At 45.0% G+C, this 20099-nt stretch overlaps 1 protein-coding gene across 1 annotated transcript in view; it reads left to right on the top strand.

The window, feature by feature from the left end:
- The first annotated feature begins 2134 nt into the window (after positions 1 to 2134).
- The window catches only part of ndst1a (N-deacetylase/N-sulfotransferase (heparan glucosaminyl) 1a), a 38866-nt gene continuing 20901 nt past the window's right edge, over positions 2135 to 20099 (top strand). Inside the window, exon 1 of the mRNA XM_071905872.2 lies at positions 2135 to 2396. The gene's annotated coding sequence lies outside the window, so the exon portion shown is untranslated. The remainder of the gene's footprint in view (positions 2397 to 20099) is intronic.

The raw sequence follows: 20099 nt of genomic DNA, 5'->3' as shown, positions 1-20099 counted from the left end.
CGGGCCAAACAACAGCGTCAACCAAGAGTTGTCAACCCACAATGCAACGCGCGAACCAGCCACGTTTCACCTTGGGGTGTCGCCCTATTTCAAGAAATTATCAATTTTGTAAAACACTTGGCCTAATTATGAAAATTACAGGTAAAATAACGTACTGGCTGACAAATAGCCTATGCTGTATTATGAAGTGACTGTATCAACTGCAGCATAGTGTTATTTATTGCTTTGCCTGGCTATGTTTGTGTAATATACCTTGGAAAAGAAAGAAGCATCAGAGCAAATAGAGGGAAAGGGAGAAAATAAATGGTGTTTGTCCTGTCTGCGTGTGCGTGTGTGTGTTTGTGTGTGTGAGAGGGAGGGAGAGAGAGAGATTTGTGTGTGTGTGTGTGTGAGAGAGAGAGAGAGAGAGAGATGTGTGTGCGTGTGTGTGTGAGAGAGAGAGAGAGCTCATGTAAGCCAATTCTGTGGGCCTAGTCCATTTAGAGTTTAGCTATCCACCTGTTCCCGTTCAGGTCAGGATGTCTTTGTTGTGAAAAACTCCAATTAGTGGGGTGACGGATGTTTGAGATTACGAATCAGCACTAATGGAGGTGTAAGCCCCTAATGTTTATTTAAGGTCTGGGAAGAGACTGTATGAGTCAATAGGGGTTAGATACAAACCTAAAGAGCTGTCATTTTTATTATAGTGTACCTGCCATTGAGGAGGTCAAACAGGAAGACCTAAATATGTTTGTGTTGTCATTCTGGAGGGGACTACGATTGAGTCAAGAGTCTAATTAAGATTACTTCAAGGTAATTATATTTTGGACTGTGCTCATCAGGTGACATTGCTTATTGATCATTTTGCTGCTGTGGCTATAGTGCAATGAGAAGAGAAAGGTTAGTTGAAGACTCTATAGGCCTCCACCCCTTATCCCCCCACACAGGACACACAGACTGTCTGTCTGCTTTGTGTTCAGTGGGACACCAAAGTAAACTCTCTGGGCGTTGACTCCTCTGTCTTTAATGAGTCGTGTGACCCTGTCTCCCCTGTCATGTGATCTGGATGAGACAGCCAAAGCTGTTTTGAAGGGCGGCTTTGTCTTGGGTTTAGCCCTTCCATAATCAAAATCACCAACCTCATGTGTCACAAGGTCAGAGGAGGTGTAGGTGCACTTCCCCTCTCCTGACAGCTGCTCCACATTTTTGAGCCTATTTCGGAAGTTTTTTATTCTAACAGTGGTGAGTTGGTGACATCTGTTCCTAGTGATGGACTGTGAGAGACAGTGGGACAGTGATGCCTCTTAAAAACTCAGCATGTATTTATTATCATGTAAGTGTTTTATTCATATTTCTTTGTAGCATTCAACCCATTCCACCCTGAAACTGTGATTGGTAAAGTCCAGAAGTTGCTGCCCACTCAATGTTTTTGGAATATATGCTATCAGATTCTTTGTGGTTCCAGGTTGATGGTGTTTGTCTTTCATTCTTTACAGCAATGATTAGCACCATAAATATTGGAAACATTCTATTTTATGCCTCCCCAAACCCTAACGAAAAAAACTGGAGTAAAAGTATAGTATTATAGTAATAATTGTATAGTAGATGAATAGGCCTGCTATACAAATATCAGAGCAAAACTATATGTCCCTAGAGAAATATTATAGGATTATAGTGATAATATAGGCGATAAAAACTATAACTCACTATTAAGTAGGCTACCAAAGTCCCTATAGAAATATTATAAGAATATTTAAGTGATTCTTCATTAGGGAATGTAATTTGAACTTGAAGGCCCACTATTGTTTGGTAGCCTACTCATCTCTCCTGATGCAAAGCTTATTACACAAATAAACACCAAATCTTGTCTTAGTAGATAATCATGTCTATTATCTGTACCTGAGCTCTTGTCCCTAATTACAAAAGAACTACAGTAATCCTGTAATACATTTCAGAGCAATGGTTTACAAATATCACAGCAAAACTAAGTCCTTATAGAAATATTATTGTAATTGTATAGTTGTATAGGAGATTAAAAATACCACAAAATACTGAAGACCAGTTCTAAACTCAGTAGGCCTATTGAAGAGCACATATACAGATAAATCCCTATAGGAATATCATAGGAATGTTCGAGTGATTTTTGAGTTGTTGTTTTAGCATTAATTTATGCGCATATTATCAGAGACAAAAAACGCTGCGCTGGTGCCTCCTATCGACAGTTATGGGCTACTGCCGGAGCACAGAGCTGCAGAAAGAGAGGGGCATTCTCAGATTTCTCCCAGACGAGTCCGCTGTGCCGCTTCCACATCGGGGCCGATGGAAAAGCAAGACGACGACATGCGCCCAGCGTGCTTGAATCCCGCTTTCATTTCAGCCGGCCTCCGTTGTCCCAATTTCACCTAGACTCGGAAAAGGTGAGTGCATCGATGCAAGTAACATCGTGGTGTTTAGCGCACGTTGCTATCTAGACGACCGAGAGCACCGCTCGGTCTCCCAGGCCGGGCTAGTGAACGCTGTCTGGCGCAGACGGAGAATGCGGCCAGTTTTCGGCCTGACTCTCCCCTGGCTGGAAACACAAGCCCCGGGATATAGTTGAGTCTCCGTGCAGCTTTCTGCTCGCCCGTGGCAGCAGGCAAGGCTATTGTTGAAGCGGCTCCTGTCGAAGTTGTGGCTCTGGATAACGTTGTGTCCGTCCGTGCTGGTCTGTGATTTAATGTCGGAATTCCTTTATCTAGCCAAATCCCGTAATGCAGCCCAGTACGAGCGAGAGCCAAGTAACTTGTTTTTGTAACTTTGTAACAGCTGCGATGTATAGGGCTTCATCGAATGCTCGTGCCAAGTTAGCTTTAACAATTTGGCAACATTGTAGCAATTTACCAACAACCGTTATGGTCGAAGTTACCATTCGTGAAGTTATCTGTCCCTTACAATGAAGGACAGGAAAAGGCCGAGAGATTCTGTGTGCAAACTATCATTAAAGGCCAATACGACTGTCTGTAGCCTAATCTAATAACGTCTCACATGACAGTGGTGGAAAATGATCACTAGGGGAATTCAACGATTGTTGTACTCAATGAGTCCAAATGATTTGGGGGAACTTGGGTTAATTATTAGCACAATAGACGGGCACTGACTGTGTTTTGATAGTGACACATCAAGCCATTATGTGTCTACCTGTAGAAATCAGCTGTAGACTAGTTATTACAAAGTACAAATTGTATAATAGTCCTCCTCAGTAATATTTTAAAACCAGCTGCTCTCAACCATAAAAACTCCATTGTTGAAAAAGATTTGTAACGCTGACTGTGACGTACCATTCCCCAAATTAGGTTTTGAGAAAGTAGGGCAGTTTGGGTGCACAGACTTCAAAAGACATCACAATGCATGCATTCAGCTTTAATTGTTTTAATTTGTTGTTCATGCGTGTCTTGGTGGCTGTTGCATAATGCACCAATGATGCAGTGCCTTTTTAATGTGGTCCATGTCTTCACTGTATCAGTCTGTCTGTTGCTGTTTGTGGTGTAATATGGAGCAAATGTCCTTCTCCACCAAGATAGCTGCATCTATTAAATACTATAAACATTTGACTCCCCTCGGTAGGAAAAGGGGCAGTCCAGACCTGCCCGAAATCTATTGCCTCGGGGTGTGTGCGCGTGCATGCGTGCACATACGTGAGTAAGAGATTAGTAAAAGAGAATGACTCACACTCAGATCGTGTTTGGCAAAGTGGTAAGGACTTTCCCTGCATTTTAGCCTCAGCTGCAGAAAACATTCTTGTAACTAAAGAGCGCTGTGCTCCTTGTTTATGTATCATGAGAAAGTTATTTGACCATTGCTTCACATTTTTGTTGTCCCCAAGCCATGTGTTGTTCATCACATGTTGTCCTGTGCATTTGGGGAAAAAAAGCAGGGCTTATTCCATTTGCAGATTAGATATAAAGAAGAGTGTGATTGCTGTTGTTTTTCTCTATCAAATTTGTGGAGAGTTGAATCTTCCCTTGCGTTGTATTTGTCTGTGCCAACTGTTTGTCTGGTTGTTCTAACCCTCCATCTGACTGCTCCCACTGGCTGCCAAACATGCTGTGATCTAGTGCTTTGAGTTGATGAAGGCTGCCACTGCCGCCGCCGCCATTTGATCATATATCAGCATCTCTTCACTTAGATATGCCTCTGGAATGCCGTGACTAGGTTACATTGCCGCGACATATACTTTGAGGTTGATAATATAGGCCTGACAGTGTATGACAGCTTGTGTCACCGATCAGTGTTTGGCCGTTTATCAGTAGGAGACATGATCACAGACGATTCATCATTTTAGATTTAGGTCTGTATGGCGAACAGTAAGGTATTGTTGTTTGCTGTCAGTCATTATAACTTGAGTTGTTTTGTTTTTTTATTGCTACCATTACACCATCCCTACATACATTACAAGGCATTTTGATGAGAATCTGATCGTGCAGCAGTAGGTATCCCTTCGCATGTAATGTTATGCAAGGTAACTGTAGGCTGATGGGAACTGCAGTGCCCAACAACATGCCAGCTCTTGTATTTTTCCATGTCAGTGCCCCTTGGAGCCACACTCAGTGTGTGGGGGGCAGACCTCTCTTTAGAGTGGGGCTGAAGCCAGGCATCTTTCCAAAACACCAGCCCCCCAACCCTCTCTGCTGGGTATAAGCACGGCTTTGTGCGACAATACTGCTCCCTATGGTTCTTATTCATACACTACTACAACACCACTGGCTACACTAGATACTGGAATCTATAATGGAAACTGTGTCCAAAATAGCCCGCTATTGGACAAACAAACTCAAATGTTCTTCATTAAGCCTAGCTTTCGGTTTAATATGCCAGAATGCAAGAGGCAGATTGTACTATTTTAGCCTGTAAAGTCGGTATTTGAGAGGAAGTCGTTTCTGTTGTAAGTGCCTCGTTCTGCCTGGAATGTAGCTGTAGCATTTTTGGCTTAGGCCGTGATATCGTGAGTGATATTGGACTGCGAGAGTGGGAGCAGAGTAAATACATTTTCAAACAGCACAGCACAACTGAGTATTAGCAAATGATCCGATAGCATCTGTAATCCTCGGGAAAACCTGGAGAGTTGTTTTGAATAGTGCTAGCCTCCATCAGATAGTTGGCAGTCACTGGGGGTGTCCACATGTGTGACTGGCTGGCTGAGCTAGCGGCGCGGCTGAATGCTACAGTATGCAGGCAGATCAGATTACTGAACGATTAGCCATGGCCTCCTATCCCCAGCCCAGGGAAATGATTTTCCACTGTCATAATTCCCTAGACTGAATTACGCAGGCCAGTGACTCAGAGACACTCAATACTGTGGGCCTGGACACTGCTCGGCATAACTGTTGCTCTCTGGAGAAGGGAGATGAGCTGAGAGGAGTTGTACCATTGTTGCACTGGAGAGGACAAAATGGACAAGTAAATTATCTTTTAGAGCACCACAGTGGTTGTAATTTGAATTTCGGGTTGTGCTCCAGTGCTTATGCTCAAGCACGGCTAGATAGTGTGTCCCCTCATCAGCGGAAAGGGGAAAGGGGATGGTTCATTGTGGTGTTTTCCCTCGGGCTTGGACCTTGTTTGGTGTTGCAGTACTGAGAACAAAGATTTATTAGTAAAGCCAATATAATACATCTTTGTGCTCGGTACTGCAAGTGTTGCTGGAATTTCCTCTTTCCCAGTGTTACCTGCCCGATCCACGCACCTTGTCAGCGGGCGAAGTTGTGCCGGAGTACTTTTTCAACCTTGTTCGGTGTTGGCATGAAAGAGGCTGCGTGAAGTCGGAGAACAGCCTCGAAACTCTAAACCGTCCCTTGCATGTCCTTCTATTGTCAGACGGACATCAAAAATGCGAGCACATGTCACAGGGGCGATCAAGCGATGTGATTCAAGTAGGCCTCTCGTGGAATTTTGCTCAACGGAAAGTTAGCCGGAGAGAGCAGGGAGGAAAAGCGGGAGGGGGAGGGAGAGGCGCGGCGGTGGAGGTAGGACTATGTTTCCAAGGTGCTTACCCCCTGAGGCAGGAATCCGATACATTCCAGAGGCTCCTGTATCCAGACGAATAATGGTGACTAGGGTGTAGCGTTTCATCAGATGACACATGATTGGAGCATAAGTGCTGGGAAAGTGAGAGCAATGTCATAGGCTCAGAGGTAGCCAGCTCTGGTTGCCTGAGGGATTGGGAAGTATGCCAGATGAGCAGTACAGGTTATATGAGATATGGTTTTATCCACAGCAAGAGACCGCCTGGCTTTTATAGCTCTCCTGCTTACCCCCCCTCTCTGTTTAGACACCAACATTTACATTTTAGGCATTTATCTGACACTCTAATCCAGAACAACTTATAATGAGAGCAACAGTCGAGTAAGCTTCAATTGTCCTGGGTATATTATACTTCTGTTATGCTCTATTTTAGGCCCATAGTGGCAGTTAACGTTGAATATAAATTGCCACTCGGATGACTCTTTGATGAATCACCAAAACGTCATCAGAGCCTGCTTCCCTACTTTCTAGGCATGTTATGGCACGCCGCTGTCTTCTAAGCCCATGTGTTTCCGAGAACCGTGTGAAATTGCTTTTCATAAGGAGTGTTGTGAATTCACATGGGTCTAGATCATGACCTGAAATGATGCATCTGTACAGTATGAACAGTATAGTTTATGGGCTTAATCTTTTTTTTTTTTGTGTGTTTAAACCCCATTTTGTGCTCCTTAGCTCCTCAGCTGAGGGCTGTTTATACTGTGGATGTAGAGAAATACCCTGTTTTATTTAGTGGTCAAAAAACAAGCTGCCGGGTGTTAATGGACTTCACCTCAGCCATTCCGGTGGACCCTCGGGGCACGGCGCGTTCATACGCTCGGCATGGGAGCTCTCGGTGCTGGCCTGTTAATGAAGCCATTTTCAGAGAAGGGGAGATGCAGTAATGGGAACGCACCACTCCACTGCTGGATATTCTAACCCTGTCCTCATCATAAGTGCTATCAGTCACCAGATATGATTAGATTTTTTTTTTTTTCTCCTTCATCCATTTAGCCATTCGGGAGGCTTCACTTTCTGACTCTGAGATGTGTGTGTGTGTGTGCTGCTCTGCCTTTGTGTTGCATTGAGATGTACAAGGCATTTGGGAACCTACAATCCTGACACACTATACTGTACCGGGGTCAGGACTTCGTACTATTACCCTCTATTTATCCAAACAGGAAACCCACGGTGAAGGTTGATGACCGTGTATGTGTGAATGTTATGTGTCAATTTGTGTAACTGTTATGAATCACACGAGTGGATTTGGGGTCGGTAGGTGTTAGCCTCGTATCGTAAGGACTACCGGCGCTGAAAGCTCTCCCCGATGTGAGCATGGAGGGCAGACAGGTGGAGAGGGGGGCTGTCTGTTTACTCAGTTGTCTGGTAGCCTTGGCTGGCCCTGGCTGCAACACTGATACCACACACATACTCTCACCTAGGACTGGCCTCCATGTGCAGCCCACAGTCATGCACACCTACAAGTAACTGGCTCTCGAGAAGCCTCGGTTTACCGTGTTTTCCCTGTCATGGAACGTGCATATCCTCCTTCCATGTTGTAGTAAGTAGGGTGTCAGAAGCCATGTACTGAGAAATGAGGTGATCAGACTTGATGTTATTGGACAATTCAGATACCCCAGTTCCAGATGCATAGTTTGTCAAAATGAAAATATGAGCATGTTGTTCACCAAGAGTCAAACCGTAAATTAAAATTTTCCTATAAATTGAATCTGCTGCTTCGCTTGGGGAAAAACATGCAGAGTGCAGAATAGCGGTTTACAGTTTTGCACATATCAGTGTAAGTATTTATTCGGGGGCGGTGTTGAGGATTTCAGTTTTATTTTAGTGTTTTATTCAAAATGATGTATTTTGAAATGTGAGAAAACAATGATTGTTAACAAAAATGCAATTCAGTCATTTTCATGTGGAAACGGCATATCTGGCCTAGAAACATCTTCCTAAGGTATGCACAACAATATATTTGTGTAAAAGATTTTAAAACAGGCATACTGTAGACTATTAATATCGTATCAGCATTGACCAATATTAATAGATAGTCAAAGATAAGAAGCACCTCTAAAAATCTCCATTGTAGCAGAAATAATTGTAGCTGAGCTTTTTTGTCTGACTTTCCATTCATTGCTGTTCTTCCTGAAGGTTAAACAGATCGCAGCTGTGCCCTGATGCAGTCAGGAAGACAGTGTTCAGTGTTTACCAACTAGAGTATGTGTTTACAGCCCTGTCATAGATCTGTTGAGCTAACTGAGGAATATACACCTACGCAAGGTCACTTGGAGGTTTCAGCTTTCCTGTTTTAGTCTATGATGATAGAGAGAGTTGTTACCCAGGGCCACAGCATAACACAAAAACAGGAGCATCTGTGGCAGAATCTCTCTGTTCACCCTCCTGATGTTCGAGGCCAGGCCAGGCCGGAGCGTCGTGGCGTCCCACCAGGACAGCAGGACCGAGTAAACTGGAACAGGGCATCTGGTGCCCGATGGCCCTGTTCTCTTCTCTTTCCCCTCTCTCCCCTGTCTCTCAGCCCCAAAGCAGGCCGCCCCACCACACCGTAGCAAGTCATCTGGTGTCCAGTCGGCTCCCATCTGTGAGTGCATTTGGCCTCGCTGCAAACAAGGCATTGCGGCATGCAAACGGCCCCCGCTGTATCTAAACAGCTCAGCCCCGCTATCTAACTTAATCTTTGGGTGGAAACTATGAACACATTGCCAGGGTTGGGGGTCAACTCCATTTCAATTCAGTAAATTGCATCGAGGCATTGAGAATCTACCATAGCAAATTGACCACGGCCCATGCATACCTCTTCTCCATTTTGAATTGCTGAGGTGGAAAGAATTGTAATGGTGCCGACCCGAGCTTTGCTGCTGGCAGCTCCAAGTGTGCCCCTCCACTGATCCGAGGCAGTGCCACGTCTGCCCAGCCTGCTGTCTGTGTCTCTCAACCATCCTGTGTAGTAGAGAGGTGTGTGTGTGTGTGTGTGCTTGTCCCTGTCTGTGCAGGACAGGTGTTGGCAACCCGGAGGTCAGGGCAGACGCAGCTGGGGCACCTAGACGGGAGGAAGGCTGGAGACGGCAGATGACAGCAGGATGAATGAGCTTTGTTTTGAGAGGTTTTAGGGACTTTTATTCAGGGGGTTCAGCTTAGAATGGGGTCAGTTGTGACGGTCAGGTGGTGCCACGGCTGGCTGCACCCGGCGGGTTGGGCTAGAGCCGCGAGCATTTGCTCTTTAGAGAGGGGCTCCGAGGCTGCTTGGGTGTAGGGGCTAAACTAAAGGAAACATAGTGGGGTGTGCAAGCCTGCAAACACAAACAACACCCTACCCCCTCAATGAAGTGTTAAGTGGCCGGATATGTTTGGTGAATGGGACACAGGTGTCTGGGCTGGGCTGTGTGTGCCTGGCCAGAGGTCTATGTTTGTTTTCTCTTCTTAATGGCCCCCAAGTCTCTCCTGCAGCTGGACCAGAGCTCATTGGCTCTCAATGGACCGGGTGGAGGCCCGTGGTTTTTTTTTCTTCTACTGTGGGACTGAGCAGTGTGGAGGAACTTGAGGCAAGATTCTGATAATGAAATTCAAGACATCCCGCAACACAATGTCAGAGCTACACATCGAGCAAGCCTGGTGCTTTTTTAGATTCATTCCTCTCGCTTTCTTTATTTTCCCCTCCATCCCCTCTTTGTCTCTGATCTCCCCCAGCAAAGCAGCCGTTTGAAGTTGTCAAGGCTCCGGCTTTGCTGTTGAGTCCTCAAAGTGCTTATGTGACAGGAAGAGAAGAGCTGGAGGGGAGTAATGTGACTCCCATGTAGTCCACAGACTCTCCACAGTCTCCATCCTCCACGCCCTCGTCTCCAAGTCTCCCACCCGTCTCCCCCACACCGGCTTCGTCTCCGTGGTGATGTCACTCCGGTGTTGAGTAACAGCCCCAAGGTGTGCTTTGGGCTCTGAGAAAGACACGCACACACACATACACACCCCACGGCCCCATGCTAAGAACGGTACCTCCCTAGGGAGTGCAGCAGGGTGAGGTAATGGGTCATTAACCTCCCAGGCACCTCCATGTTGGGATGTCGTACCGTCAGCAGTAGCCGCTATCGCCACGCTGATCTCTGATTGTTTGTCTAACCCTGTGGCCTCTCCAGATGGCCAGGGTTCAGACCTGGTATATTATAACCATACAGTTGATATCTGGCCTACATAAAGCTCTCCCATCTTCCTCTCCGTCTCTCTCTCACCCCCCCGAGCCCCACAAACCCTGCTCTCATTTCTCTGCCACCCTCTGTGCTATTGTCTCCGACACCCTCTCCCGTGTGCCCTGTTTTATTTCTTTATTTAAGTCATCTTTTTAAATTCCAGAATCCATTTCATTTGCCCCCAGGCGCTGGGGGTGATGGCAAGAGACGGTGTGGCAAATTAAATTTGGTCTCCCTCTTTGCTCCCCTTGGACGTGGACACGATGGAACAGGAGAAGGAGAATGGGAGTAAGGAAGGCTGGAGGAAAGAGCCCATTTCTCATGCATTACTGTCTCTTTCCTCAGGGTCTATACTGGAACAACACCAACACCTCTCTCACTTTTTTCTCGCTCTTTCATTTTGTCCTGTTCTCCCTGGTTTTCTTGCTCTCTCCCCACCACCTCTCCCTCTCTCTCTCTTACTGCCGCTGCTCCTATACTCCCACCGCCTAATCTGAAGGTCTCTCTGCTCTTGCTACTGCTGCTACCACAATCTGACCCAGTTTATTAGTTTGGGTCTAGTGAATCATTAATCGAGGTTATCTAACTGTTCCTATAATGACTCTTCTGTGACTCATGTGTCAGAGCCTTTCTGCACTCTTACCGATCAAGTTGTACCCTAATGCCTCCCCTTGTTGAGCGTGTCTCGCTCTTCACATTTGTATTCTATCATAACCATCTTGCAAAAAAAGCATCGTCCCTCTAGCTAGACTATATGTTTAATAGGTGTGCTGTGCACTGTAATATGTCATTGTGTCAGAGCACAATACGAGGCCTAAGTGCACTGAATGCAAATTAATCTTGTGGGATGGCAGCAGCTGAATAGAGTGCGGTTTGGGGAAAGGAGGGAGAGTGGCAACGGAGGGGAGAGAAGGGAGGGACAGAGGGAGGGCTAATAGTGGTGGCGGAGAAGAGAGGGAGAGAAAAGAGCATGTGAGAAGGAGGAGGAGGGATGTGGGTTGTAGTCATCGCCAGGCCCATTCATCATGCAATGCCTGCTGGGATGCGCTGGGGTCAGTCCCGCACAACACAATTACAGCCTGTTCTGGTGTGTTGTGCTCAGCTCCACTCTGTTCTGACTATGTTCTGTTGTCTTTTGTTAGATTTCTTCTGTTCTAGCTCCCTTGTTTTCCCCTTTGCGCCTTTCTTCTCGGCTCTGTTCTGTATGCCTCAGTTCAGAGGCAGATTTTTTTTCCGTCATCTTTTTGTTCTGTTGCATATTTTTGAACTGGCTGCTCAAACTATCACCAAATGATCCACTGCAGCTCTTTTAGAAAATCATCTCAATTAGCCAAGCATTTTTATTTGTTTGTTTTTCTTTTTAAGACGTAGACTCTCTCCTCTCTATCTTTTGCCATAAAGAGCCATATTTTGTGCTCATGTGGTGCAGCTGCCTTCTGGGCTGTTGTGCCATCCGTTGCACAGCCTTCTTTCATCCCATTCTGAATCCCAGCCACCAGCCTGATTCATGTGATTGACAGGCTTGGTTAGCATGGGGGTGTGAGAGGGTAGTAAGCACGTTGTTTACCTTCCCTGCCTGACAGTCCTCTATGAGCCCACAGATGTTTCCACAAAACTGTAAATATGCGCTCTGTGTTCTAATGTCAGTTGACAGCATTTCCGATCATAAGGATATCTCTGTCTTCCTGTCCGTGTGTATTTTCTTCATGCAGTGAATACAGTTTTCCCTGCCTATAAACCTTTAGGCGGTCTGAAGGCCAACATGAAAATGTGAAATAAGGATAGACGAATATGGAGTCTTGAAGGCCGATACCGATATTTTTATGTCCCGCATCTGGTGGCGTCTGTCTGTCTCTCTGTCTGTCTGTCTGTGTCTGTGTAGACACATTCTTGTGAACACAACTCAAGAACAGTACATGATCGAAACTACACCGCACCACAGTTTCACACCACAGGTTCCTCCTATAGAGTAGATGATCTGATTAGATTTTGGCGCACCTCGATGCATAAATTTGTATGTTAATGAGGAACAACTGAAACTACTGTAACCCCTTAGTGCATAGAGAGAGTACATACTCATACCATCCATATGTTATGTGAAGACAAGTATGTTGACATAGAAATATTTTCAAATTAACACATTCATTAGCCTAATTAATGGTCACATTAGCATAACTGGTTATGTTGAATATATCATGGTGACTGTGGTGGGACATTAGGCACCTAAGCACCTCTTGTTGGATTGAAGCTCCTGATAGCAGTTGTTTTTTTGCGGCAGTATTAGGTGTACGTCATTTTGATGCCAACAAATTCCAGAAAATTAAAAGGATTCAGTGTTTATCCCCAAATGTTTTTCTTGGCAGGTTGGAAAAGCCTCTGAAACAGCATTTAGATCAGGGGACACTATGGGTCTTTCTCAGTTTGTGTTCTTGTGTGTTGTTCTATAGCACGTAGGACATAATATCTAATAGCCAAAGCATGATTCCAAAACAAAAGAATTTCAAGGATGGCTAAAGGTCCCAGGAGTTTACTTGCCAGCCAAGGATGTACTGAATGACTTGGCCGACGAGAACGAATGGGGAAACCCTAAGATTCATTGTGAGAACAACGCATCACGTCCAGGCAGCGCTGTAGTCTACAGTACAGAGCATTTTGAAACAGATGGGAAAATGGACAGCTGTGTGTCTTAATTGATTGCACGGAGGACGTCAAGCACACAGTCCATCTCAGACTGTAGGGACGCTTCTCTGTGCTCACTTCCTTGAGAAGATCGTTCTCCGCAAGACAACTCAGGAAGAACTTTCTCCTCAAGGACACAAGCTGCAACCGACTTGGCATTCCTGGAGTTGATATTCACCTTAAAACTGTCCACTGAAACCCAAACTAATGAAAATCTTTTTCGGTGGGTTGGCAGCTCCGTAAGGCAGGGTGAGGCAGGCTTCCCCGAAGGTTTTACAGACTGTCACCACTAAAGCTGGTTGGGTAAAATCATGTCCTCACCTCCATCGTATCAGTGGTGGGCAACATTGACTGGCCGATAACTTTTTATTGAAAGGCCAATATCGATCTAATCCTAATGTGAAATATTCAAATACCCAAAAAAGGTCATGCTAAATAATTTGTGTGCTATCTAGGTTATTACATGCATAAGGCCTCTGACTGAACTTTCAATCGTGTCATATCCTGTCATGAGGCTTTTGAATGGGTTCAGGTGGCTCTTAAAGGTTGCTGTGTGCAATTCGTTTTGTTCAGCCCTCCATGTTCAGATGAAACCCACACAACTAGCAGCATTCAAGCCTTAAAAAAAGTAGTAAATGGAAACCCCTCAGTAGCCTCTCCAAAAGATTCAGGGGGTGTAAAATGTAAAGTGGCTTATGTTCTTAGCACCGGGAATGCCCAGTGTCAACTTGGGATGGGACGATATATCAAAATTCATATTTAAATTTTTTATTTATTTCTGCACAACAAAACAGACACAATAAAGACAACATGACACTACATTATCAACTAGAGACAAGACAATACATTAAACTGAGGGGGGGACGGGGGGGGGGGTTTACAGTGCAAAACTTCTACTTCTAATGCAAGTGTAACTATCCGCACACATAGTATGCACATAGTCACACCTGCATGCACATGATCCAAAAAGCAGAACCTATATTACTCCACCCCATGAATATAGGTTTCCCCTTCTTTCCCTTTTTTTCCCCTTCTTTTTTCCTTCCACTTTCTTCCATTCCCCCGCCCATTACATTATTGCAAAAGCAGGACAAAAAGCAACCACAAAAGTCATGTTGGGTTACAAAGGGAGAAGTGCAAAATGTTGTGAGTCCAGAAATGATCTTATGTTCCATAAGCCATTCTCTCCCCGATCCAAAGATAGGAGAGAGGATGCCGCCTTTTCCATGCTTAAAAGGTTCAGAAAATCCTCCAACCACTTATTCATATTAAAACAATTTCCTTTTCCATTTCCTGAATTTCCAATTCATAAGAATTGTGCGTTTCGTTGTAAGGGCAGCCAGTGCTATAATTTTTTGCACAGATTTACAATGAATGCCACTGGGCTGAGTACCCAACAAGCATGTAGCCGGACATAGAGTTATATCTGTGTTCAAGATAGTTGAAAGAATATTTCTTACTGCATCCCAAAGGCCCTTAACAGCTGGACAATGCCATAATATATGCATGAGGGTGCCTACCTCCCCACAACCATGCCAACATAAATCTGAACGGGTTTGATCCATTTTTTAAGTCTAGAGGGGCTAATGTATGTTCTATGCAATATTTTCATTTGAATTACTCTAAATCTTACACATTTGGACAGTGATATTGATTGTTTCCAAATTCTACCCCCTCTGTTGGTGTAAGTGAAATACCTAAGTTTTGCTCTCATCGTTTCTGTGTCTGTATGTTGCAATTGGGAGAGGATAAGAGTAGAAGTTTATACAGTATATTCCAGATACTATTCCCCTCCCCTAAGTAAGCTCTTTTAGGCTGCTATCCAGGTGTTCATGGCAGCCTAATTGCATACCCCTTGAAATGATTTTTGTAATAACAGATTTTAACTGTAAGTAGGAGAGAAAAGACTTATCATCCAAATTGAACTCAGATTTCATTGCTAAAAAAGGGATTATGGTATTTTCCTTCATAATTTGGCCACTTTGCTTTATGTTATGTTCTATATGATATATCAAAATTCAATATATCGTGATACAAAAATCTGACGATACGTATCGTGGGGCGAAAAAATTAATTGTGATATTAGCTCCATTTTATTCTGCTGTAGTAATCACAAATGAGACGGCTTGCCTATAACAATTTCACAAACTCTCCATCCAAATTTGCTCTTTGTAATGACATTTTTAAATTGTTTACATTCTAGCAAGCCAATGCCATCGCTAGAAAGATCTGTGGCGCAGAAATAAACATAATTCTGCATAATTTGTTGCCATTGAACTTTTATTTATTACATTGTATCGTGGTTGTATTGATTTGTGAACCCCATATCGCGTATCGAATCGTATTGTGAGAATAAGCATATCGTCCCACCCCGAGTGTCAACCCTGTTTTAAGCCCAGGAGGAGCTGTGAGTAAATGAGCACCCTGACACTCACAGCTTGGGCTCATTAACAGATACGCAGGCAGTGAAGACTACAATAGGCTATCATTAATTTGAAATGGCCTTTGAGCTCTTTTTATAACCTCTATCTCTAACAATAAACCTGGCCATATTGTAGTATCTAGGACACCAGTTCTTACCACATCCCATGGCAACAGCCTTGTCGCTGAGAACACCTGCTCTGTGCCTCCCCGAACTGCAGCCGCGACGGCCTGTCTGTCGTCGAGTCGTCTCCTGTGTGCCCTAATGAAGCCGAGGAGATGTGACGACACGCCACACATTTCACTCTTCACCTAATTGTGTTGATGGGGAGGCTGATATTAGTGTTGTGGTGGTTAATCTTCCCAGTGTGACAGGAAATAGCGGAGTCATCAAGGGATATGGCTCTGCTAATTAGACTTGTGTGCGCCTCCATATGTGAGGAGAGCGGTGAGGGTGAAGTGAGATGCAAAGAGGGCTTTTGAGGATATGTATTCTTTGAATGTTGTGCAGGTTAACGGCAGCAGACATTTTCTAACGATGGACAACTTGGGGAAATCTCAACATTCATTGCAGCCTGACATTTTACCCACCTCACAAAATCACTATCTTAGAGAGTTTGGAGTCAAATCAATTTGAAAGGTGCACACACAGTAAATGGCCTATTGCTATAATAATGCTGTTTTTGACTTCATCCTCTCCCGACCAAAGCTGTTAGTAAGTTTGATTGATTAGGGCCCGAAGCCACCGGCTCTCAATTAGACAGAAGACAAAGCTTCAACCCTTACTGCTGGAAAATCAGAGGTAATGAATTAGTGATAAAGGTTTCAAAGACAACACCATTAGAGGGCTGTCAGGAGGAGGTGGACTGCTCTTGCCTTGCAATTTGCAGAGTAGGTAATTTGGAGTCCTGTGGAGTACAAGTGAAATGCCTTGGATCTCTCTCTCTTCTTTTTCTTTCTCTCCTCCTATCCTTCTCTCTTTCTCTTCATTTCTGGGTCCTCGTCTCTCCCCCTCCGGCCGCCGCTGACAGTAACATTAACCCTCGGCTCCGCCACGCTGTCCTTGTGTGACCTGGAAGTCATCTGTTGGGAGGAGTGGTCAACTGCTGCGCAGCGCCGGGCCGGGCCTCAAGCCTCGCTGCAGCTCATAATGTTTTATGACTCCGGTGCTCGGAGGTGTGGAGATCAAATTATAATATATTAAGATTACTTTTTGAGCTGTCACACCCCACTTGGGTTGGGAAGTACTATGCCAGCGAAAAAATCTGCCGAGTCATACCCCGATAGGCTTTTTTAAAAACCGCCTGAGGCCTCGTTTGATTTTGTTTTGAATTCTGACCTATTGTCAATGACACACGCACACACCGCTCATTCCCTGTATTGACAGCTATTAGCTCACACAATCCCCACATCCTGCAGGCTGCCGGTGTCAATTGTCGCCACATTGCCCACCGCCCCGTCTCCCCGCGTCCGTCTCGGTTAGGGGGGGGAGAGCTAGGTCCTGTCACCTTAGGGGTATATGGTGGAAACTTGTGTCCTCTGTGGTATGCGGGGCAGATGCAGACCCTCCGTTGGTTCAGCTGTTCTGCTCTGGGCAGACACAGCTAGTCAAGCAGGAGAAGGCACAGCATGTCTCTGTCTCTCTGTAACCAGGGGGGTGCAGAGCAGGGGAAGAAATTCACTTTTTTTTTTCTTTCAAAAGGCCTTATTTGCCCTGTTAATCCTGATTTTTAGGGGCATTTTTGTCATTTTCGGGGACAATTTTATGTAACTATGAATTAATCATTGAATATGGGCAAATAAGCACTCAATCAGTGCCACTATTATTTGTTTTAGCTTCTTTCGCATTCATGGCAGGCCTTATAGAAGAGGATGGTGCCACTTTCCCCAACTCTCTGTCCCCAAACAGTCCATCTTCTACCCCTCGATTGTTACGGTTTTTTTTTTTACAATATTGGTTGTTTTATGTTTTTTTGTTGCTACAGTAGATTTTGTGGGATCAGCGTTTTCTTCTACTGCTGGCTGTTTTGGTGCCAACATTTTCAACTACTTCAGGCTGCGTTCTTGCTTGTTTTCTGATGAAAAACTGATCAAAACAATGTTTTTTCGCCCACACGCACTGGAAAGAAGCGCCCGGTCATAGGCACCCACAAATTGCTCACGGGGGACAGTAGTCGCATTCATGCACGAATGTATGACGACTCAACAAAATAAAATGAACAGGGTGAAATGCAAAAATGAGTACTCGCAATCATCGGGGGAATTTTTTTGACCCCTCATTTTTTATTTCACAAGCATTTTATAAACGTTAAAGTGCATTTTTCCCCCCCCTGAGCCCCCGTTAATGTCTGACCCTGGTGCAGAGAGTAAAGATGGAAAGGTTAAACTTCTGGTAATAAGTAAAGCAGTTGCCTTTATTGCCCTCACGTCTCAATGAAGTCAGTACATCATGTTTCTAGCTTCCTACCATTTTCTGGTGTCAGAGAGGTTACATCCTCTTGGTCTCATCAAGTGGCATGGTACCACTACTGAATGTAATCAGCGAAAGGCGTAGCGCTATAATCAGAGTGGATTTCTCATTGCCCTGGGCATGATGTCATGATGATCTCACAACACCTCCCCTGCACTTCCCCCTACCCCGGTGCCATTTTATTAGCGAAGCCTCTCTCTTCCCTTGTAGAGGGAAGGGGAAGAGGTGACATTGAGCAAAGTGACAATACGGCGCAAGTTTCCCTGTCAGTGTGACTGTGAGAGAGCTTTGTCTGTGACAGTTAGATAATGAACATCAAGCTGTCTCTGTCTCTCTCTTTCTGTCTCTCTCTCTCTCTCTCTGTCTCTCTCTCCATGTCTCTGTCTCATTCACACACACACACACAGCCATCACTTCACCTCTCCACAGCCTCACCCATCCAGTTGATACAACGGTGACATCACCCTTGCATAATGGCATCCAACCTTCCTTCCTATCCCTCTTTACTCTCATCAGCTGCTCGCTCTAATTAGATGAGGGTGATTTCAATAAAGTTACTGTCGTCCTCACTCCATTAGTTATATTAACACCCGGATTCCTGCCCCGGAGTCGTCTATCTATCCTCCGCTTTTCGCCGGGGGGGGCGAGTCCTCTTCTTTTCATGGATCTGTGTAACCTAGTTACTGAGGCCCGGCAGGGGAGGCCAATCAATTAATGAACAAAGGAGCCAGCTCACTGAGCAGCGGCGCGAGTCTAGGACTATAAACAGGGCGCTCCCAAAACATGGTCTCTGTCAGTTCAGCTCTCATCTGATGGATGTTGTTTTGTTTTTGTTTTTTTCGGTTTGTGTGTGCTATTCCAGAGGCAGTAAGGGGGAAAAAAAGCTATTCAGAGACTCGATGAACACTGTTGTGTTACCTGTTTGAAGACTTTACCAGACAGTATGCAGCCATCTAGCCTAGAGAAGGTAAGGTCAAGACTTAGAAAGGTTTTTGTGAGACCGCTCGCAAAACACCTTCCCTCACCTCTTTCTCAAAACACATTTTAGATATTAGTAAATGGACTCTGGCGTTTTCCTCCACCGTACTGTGAATAAAACGACTTTGTAGACTCTGCCAAGGTCTCCCTTGCAAACCTCCGTTTCCCTCAGACAAAATGTAGAAGGTGGTTTTTCCCCTGAACTAACACATTAGATGGGCTGGTCAGAGGTTAAACGTCCGCACTCCCTGATTCTGACCAGTTTCCCCTAGCAACAGGCATGTGTTATTTGGACAGCTCTCCTCTTCTGTCTGTCTCCTTCATCCCTTCCACCTGTGCTCTCTCTCACCGTCTTTCACCACTTTCTCATCCCTCCCTTTTCTCAATGCCCCTTTTCATCCCATTCAGTCCCTCTTTTTTTTCTTTTTTTTTTTTCTCCACGCCTCACCTTACTCTCACGTCCCTCAGGTTCACCCCTCCTTCCCTTCTATCTTTCTTTCTCTCTCTCTCATCCCTTTCTCTTTAATCCGGCTGTTCCTCCCTGGTGTCCCCCTCCCCGGAGTCTCCCTGTATGTGAGATCAGGGAGCGGGGCTGTTGTAACAAGCTGTTGAATAATGTAACCACAGGGCCATAGGCCAGAGTTTCAGTTAACCCTTTGATCTCTGATCACACGGCGAGTGAAGCGGACACATCATAAATGACAGCTCGACAGCAGGGGAAACTAGCCTGGAGGCCTCTCCGCTTCCTTCTTCCTCCAACTTCTACCTAAAGGCTAAAGTTCCCCCATCCGGTTTCATTGTTATGGCCTTTGTAAGCAGGAACCCAATGTGCGTCCCTAGCCTTTGTTATCCTAGTGTTGATGTATTATTGAAAGCTTGGAAAAGGCGATGCTGAATAATTGATTTCGGAGCAAAGATGTGTCATGGCATTCTGAACCTTCCCCTACTACACCCCAGTATTTTTCACTTGCGGTGCAGATAAAAGATTTACCAGTTTGTTTTCTTTCTGGTCATCTAGTTCACTCTGCACTGATTTATTGTGGCACGGCGCAGCACACTTTCCTCTGATGGCCCAGGAGCTATTATCATTTCTGCATCCAGCCTACTTTTTTTTCATTTGTGTATATATTTGTGTTGCCACGGACTGTAGAATTAGTTATCATATTAAATCGTGAAAGTCGGCCAAGCCGTACATGTGTGTTATCAATTTGTATCAATTAGCCGGTTGAGTCACACGCTTCCAATCTCACAAAAGCGTAGCCAGCACACCGGGTCTCATTAACCCTTTGTAATCAATACAGACTCCTCTCTCCTTAAGTGCTACTAGTTAGCTT

Source organism: Centroberyx gerrardi, chromosome 16, assembly GCF_048128805.1.
Source record: "Centroberyx gerrardi isolate f3 chromosome 16, fCenGer3.hap1.cur.20231027, whole genome shotgun sequence".
NCBI classification, from domain to species: Eukaryota; Metazoa; Chordata; class Actinopteri; order Beryciformes; family Berycidae; genus Centroberyx; species Centroberyx gerrardi.
This window is presented reverse-complemented; position numbering and strand designations above follow the sequence as displayed.